The sequence below is a fragment of the Aspergillus fischeri genome, genomic scaffold (assembly GCF_000149645.3).
Source record: "Aspergillus fischeri NRRL 181 1099437636245 genomic scaffold, whole genome shotgun sequence".
Taxonomy (NCBI): Eukaryota; Fungi; Ascomycota; class Eurotiomycetes; order Eurotiales; family Aspergillaceae; genus Aspergillus; species Aspergillus fischeri.
This window is the reverse complement of record NW_001509773.1, coordinates 1637980-1643979: the sequence shown is the minus strand read 5'-3', so window position 1 is coordinate 1643979 and position 6000 is coordinate 1637980. Positions and strand designations below refer to the sequence as shown.

The 6000-nt window shown below is 47.3% G+C and overlaps 1 annotated feature.

Annotated features, from left to right (window-relative positions):
- Nucleotides 1-5056: 5056 nt before the first annotated feature.
- Nucleotides 5057-5094: a microsatellite.
- Nucleotides 5095-6000: the final 906 nt, after the last annotated feature.

The following is a 6000-nucleotide window of genomic DNA, read 5'->3' as shown; positions in this document are numbered from 1 at the left end:
AAAGCCAATGGACTCTACCCGTGATGGGAAACATTGACTCGCCCGGCTAAGCTAGACGGCCCCGCTGGCATATCCCGTCCGCCATTTGGGGAACCCCATCATTCCAATCAAAGAGACAAAACAATCCACAAGCAGATCAAATGATGAAAAATGGTAACTTGATAGTGTTCAGAGAACAGGAGATCAGCATTGCAAAGTTCCAACGGGATCAGCAAGCGGGTAGTTTGACGCGGTTACATAAGGGCAAAGTCATCATCAAGCCAGTCGCTAATCAGCATCAAATCCCCGTGCAACAGCAATCTGCCTATCTAAATTTCAGCGCTCTGCTCTGATTGGTTCAAACTGTGGCCACGTCGCTCAGGACTTTCCTTGGGTTTCGGGAACGAACAATTGCGCATAGTCTGCTTCTCGAATGACATGAACCCAATTTACGTCAGTAATATAAAATGTACTCTACCTTAAGAGGCATGATTGATTACTAGAGCAGTGGTGAAACGGTAGCGAACAGGGTCCACTGCCGCGGAAGTGATGGCATGTTCTTCCAGACCGACATTCATATCGTCCTATTTGCTCTGAGTCTGAGAGAGGCAAGAGGCATGTATGATTGTGTGTACATGCATTCAAACTACATCAATATGCGATCCATATTTTCATATGCCGCAGTCAGATCCCGAATTGTTTAGCGGAATACTACTGAGCTCATCCCGAAACACCATGGTCAATAGTTACATTATTTAATGGAGAATATGTAGATAGGCACTGGTGTGCAGCTTATATGCTTGCCAAGGAATAGTCCGCCAAAGTATTGAACCTACTGGCCTACTTTTTCTCCGTATGGTAAGAATTGTCGGTTGTCGACCACTCTTGAGACTGATTTTCTGGGGAAAGAGAGAACTAGAAGGCCGGACAAAAACTTTCTTTTGGGGTCTGAAATTTGAGAGGTGTTGATAGGCAGTTAGACATGATAGTTGTAATTGTAAGGTGGTACCTTAGACACTGTTGCATATCATGTGAACAAAGAGCTGCCTCGGAAGTGGAGTGCTTGGGCCTCAGGCACTGTTAGCCTAAGTTTGGGATTCGACCTGTTAAACGGCAGATGGATCAAGTTTGGTCGGGCTACTGCAGGAACAAATGCGGAGAGGCCTTGGAAGGGAAACATACATATGTCAACCCTTGCTTGACCAGATGCAAGCTCTTGCTTTGTTCTGTGATATCTATACATGGGTGACTAAGGTATGTACAGTAAGTACTCGTCCACTCAAACTCTTCGTCTGTATGTACCTCTCTAGATTTAGATTTAGACCAAAATGTGGCTGTCAAATCAATGATCTCTGCTTGGCTGCCTCATTATTCCAAATCCTTCTCATGAATGACCTCATCTATCTAAGAGGACTGTCTTCGATGCCGCGACACTGCCGCAGAAACGCGTGATGTTTGCTTCCTTATCAAATACAGCTAAATCCAGCCACCAGGACTGAATTTGGGATTTGAAAGTCGATACATAAAGATCCGCATTCACCGCCTCCACCTCAAGAGAGCTGTCATGGACTCATGATTAACGCAACTGAAACATGATGGCCGCAGGATTACTGTTTAAGGCTCAGATGATGAAATGATTTACAGTGCATAGCAAAGTGACAGGACAGAACCACCAAGCAAGGGACTCCAGAAGAGCTGTCATATCTTCATGTCAAAACTGACATATACTTTGGATCCAGTGAGGAAAGCAAAGCGAACAAATCGCAAACCCCCATTTTGCCACCCGAGACAGTGCAGACTATTACTCCGTAGGGTAGTCCCACATGCCTCTTCTCCAAGGGTACCTGACATATCTGTGTAACACAAATGAAAGTGCTGGGACGAGTTTCTGGTTGATTTCTCAAATCTACCTTATGATTTGAGGTTTCCCACGTACAGACCGCACAGTCGGGTACCTTATTGAGTGACTGATTGAGAAATGAGACGCCAGGCTTCCAGTACCCAAGGGAAATGCTGGACATCGGTTAATGTCCATTGGATAGTCTAAAGATAGAATCAGACTTTATTGGTCGACCCCTGACGTTTAATGACGGAAAGGAAAGCTTCCGGGGGCCGGAACGGTCCCCCGGCTGTTACCCAATTTCTAGCGATAACCTGACGTTCAAACATGGGCCAAAAAAGATGATACAAAACCACTACGAAATCGATAATTTCGGTAGCATCTTGCATCCGTCATCGATGCAAACGATGCCAATTAGGCCTCGATATTAAAATCTCCACTGCAATTTGGTTTAGGGTCGGTTGTCAGCACTATGGGCTCACTTAGATTGACAGTCTACCCACCTAGGCCTCCTCGTCTATGCATGGAAGCTGGACCAATTCGTTCGAGAAGATATCGTCGAAGGCTCCGGAGCAGTACTAGCCTGCTAGTATGCCAGTAGATTCCACACTCGAATTCAAGGATAAATTGGTCTGTATGGCCTAGTCTATGGAGACCGACTTTCAGCGTCTTCTACGATGTCGACCGTCGGGTACATCATCCGATATCCGTCGAGTACCGACTGTAGTCACTACTAGTACTACTACTGTATTATTCCGTCCTAGACTGATGCTGTTTGCCTCTGCGTCCCGAGGGCTTGCAGCTGCAGCAAGGGTTATCGCCACAACCGGAGTGCCACCGCACAAAGAAAACAAAAGCCGTTGTCGCACAGACGAAAAATGAGATCGAGGAGTCACATCTGTCACTGCCTGTTGCCTGACGATGAACGCTGAAGGATCAACGCTAGGACCTGAAATTTGAGTATCTCGATTTTGAATTTCTGATATATCATAAACGTTGAGCCCATGTCATCGAGATTGTCAATCGGTGGTCCGAACGAGTACCGTAATTCGCCCGTCCGATGCGTGGATGACATCCTTCCGAGAGTACCTTGCTTTACGGCGGACTGCCTCGGGGGTGTCGATAGTCCGTACGTACGGAATACTTAGTAGTCGATACCTACTATGACAGGTACCTCGCAAGTCGTTACCTACTGCAGACTCCCCACAGTCCGAGCACAGCATGGCTGGAGGGCTAACGTAGCCTAGAACAAATGGTCGCAACCGTTGCTTTGCAAAGTTGGAAATTTCGGTATGTGGCCGACTTTGTGGAGTTGCAGGCTATGTACAAATTACAGAGCTGGTAAAGGATTTGCACGGAAGAAAGGTAAACATGTCGTAGACATCTAGCACAATTTGACAAGGCACTCAGGCCATTCTTCTTGAAGATAGCTACCTAGAGAGGACAGAATGTGGGTTTCAATGGCGCGTCCGCGGGCAGCGGATGGGCGGTAGTCAGAGTAAGCGGCTTCGCGGGAAGGTCCTCAAATCATCTTTGACAGCACATTGCACCATTAACCGGTAGGCGACCGTGCGAGTAAGGTAGGAAATGTTCCGTAATTGAGCGGTTTTCTCCGGGCGAATCAGCTATCGACTATCACAGCATGTTATCATGTTATTCTCCTTGTTTTGATATTGATGAAGAGGTTGCTGTTCTGGTTGCTATGAGCTTTAAAGTTAGGTATTAGCTTCGTGGTACGCTACCGAATTGGATTCGCAACAAAGTACCTATCTTGGGTTTCTCTGTATCATAGTAGGATCCAAGAACTCAGGGAAGCAAAACTTTCAAACCTAGAAGCCCGGTGTCTGGAAGGAGAAAGAGGAAAAAATCATATAATTATCATCAGACAGTCATAAGTCAAAGGTAATGTCAAGGCCATACACAAGTAGCCACACGAGTTCTAGACTTCCACTCAGTGCCACTATAAACACTAGAAAAATACATCAGAGACGTCAAAGTCTTGACATATCCTGATACTCATCATCATGCAACATATGTCCAGTGCCAATCCACAGCGCCAGGCCGGTTCCCACTGTCATTTCGCACCTAGTGGGAATGGACTACAGAGCAGAGACTTCAGGGTAGCACGTCCTTAGACTACAGATACTTTCTGAGACACTTTCCAACAGTCATACCATGCATGACGACTCAAGATGGGGGATTTCGGTGACGAGACTCAAATGCCCTAAGTTATGATCCTTCGCTCTGCCCAGTAAACTTCAGATTCTCATCAACCATGTCCATGTGAAAAGCTTATTATCAACGTACCAGAGCATAGGGTTCTGGAATACGAGCATGGCTGTTATGATCCCCACAGAGTAAGATGCTGCAGGATCTCAGAGCAGACTGCGCGGTCTAATCTGCTGATCCAAATACTCATACTCCGTACTCTATGCATACATTATTGCATGATCATACAGTAAGACTACGAATCTGTAACTAGGTCCTCACACCATCCTTTCACCGCCAAGCAAAGTAATTACGAACATCAAGTAGATCCCCCACTAAGCTGAGAAGAGCAAGTGGAGGCACGACCGTACCCAACCCGAAAGACTAGTGTTGATGGTCTGTGGAGGTCTACAAGGACCTTGCTGGAAGAAGCTAAGAGTGCGAGACTAAGCCGGAAATATCTAGGCTCTGGGTCGAACTCCATATCCGAAGGTCGGCAAGCTCGAAATCTGAAACAGACTACGCGTACCCCAACCCTCCAATTACAGGAATGAGCTGACTCGGGAAAAGTGGCGACAAGGTCTGGGTGTCCAGTTATGGTATGTCGTGATCCGTAGTGCCTGTCTTGGATTCTTGGTACGGAGTCATTGAGAGTGGTGGTATCTAGATATCGAACGACACTGTCGAGTTTCTGGTAGTTATTTCCGTGCTCGAATGCAGATCCTCATTGATGGGGGGGATCCATGGAGACAATTCTTGGGGGAAAATCACAAAAGGACTTGCTGTTCATACATTCGGGGAGCATCCGTAGAGCTTCCTTGGAAGAGGATCCTGTGAGCTAAGAATTTCCCAGTTGGAGTCTCTCTAGCAGTCCTTCAGTACTAATGATCGGCCTCCTTTCATAGACTTTCGACTAGGCTTCTAACTCAGGCCGTAGAAGACACCTCGAACACTGCACTCTTCCTTCCAGGACGGCCCGCTTAGTACCAGCCTAGAGGTTAGAGGACCGAATCCAAACCTTGAACGCAGCGGGCACGTGCCTCCAGCGCGGAGCACGTGCCTTCAGCATCGATAGTAATGGTAACATCTCCGTCCTCTGGCGCCACCATAATCAATGACCTGGCCACCTTCGCTTGAAATTGTCCGTCGATGTGCGCCGGTGATTGGAAGAGATTACTAAAACTGAAGCAATGGTCATTGGAGAATGATTTAGGACGCTGCAGTTCCACTAGTTGCCATCAATGCCAAGCAGTTATATGTCCTCTTAGGATATCCCTATACGAAGGGAAGGTATTCGTTACGGAGAGTTGAGATGGCACCAAGCACCTCAGGCTAGCCAGTTAATCTAAGGCGATCCGCGAGGCTGTACGGAGCATAGTTTATACTACACCACACCATCTGAGCTCTGGCTGTCGTCTCAAATGTCAAATAGATTGCTACTGTCGAGTACGGAGTAATGACAGAGCTAAATAAGCCATAACCATAATAGCCCGTGGCTACTAGCAGGACACGGTGTCATTGGTCGATAGGACTTTCCTTCCAGCCTCGCCAGGTGGCCAATTTGCTGCTGTGGCTGGTCTAAAGCAACCCCCAGTATGCCGAATGCACCCCGGGACTTACATTAGGCGAAACACACAATGGGGCCAACAGAGCAAGGATTAAGGAATCAGTGTGCGAAAAAAGCTCGTGATGAAATCGCCATCTGTTTAACGTTTGAAGAGCGCCCCATTACCTTGCGTTTCTTCCAGAGAAAAGAAATAGCATGTCATTAGTGGGGAGGACTATTGTGGTTGATCCTCATCATCAAAGAAGATCCTACGGTTCAAGGCTCGAACACGTGCACGAATGGCAACTCCTCGGCGCTCACAGCTTGATTGCGTTCGCTGGGTGAGGCTACTGCATGCTAAGTCTCTACGGAGGACGCGGGATGCAGATTGCCCTTCGATTTGTGGAGGCGGGCATGCTAAACCATG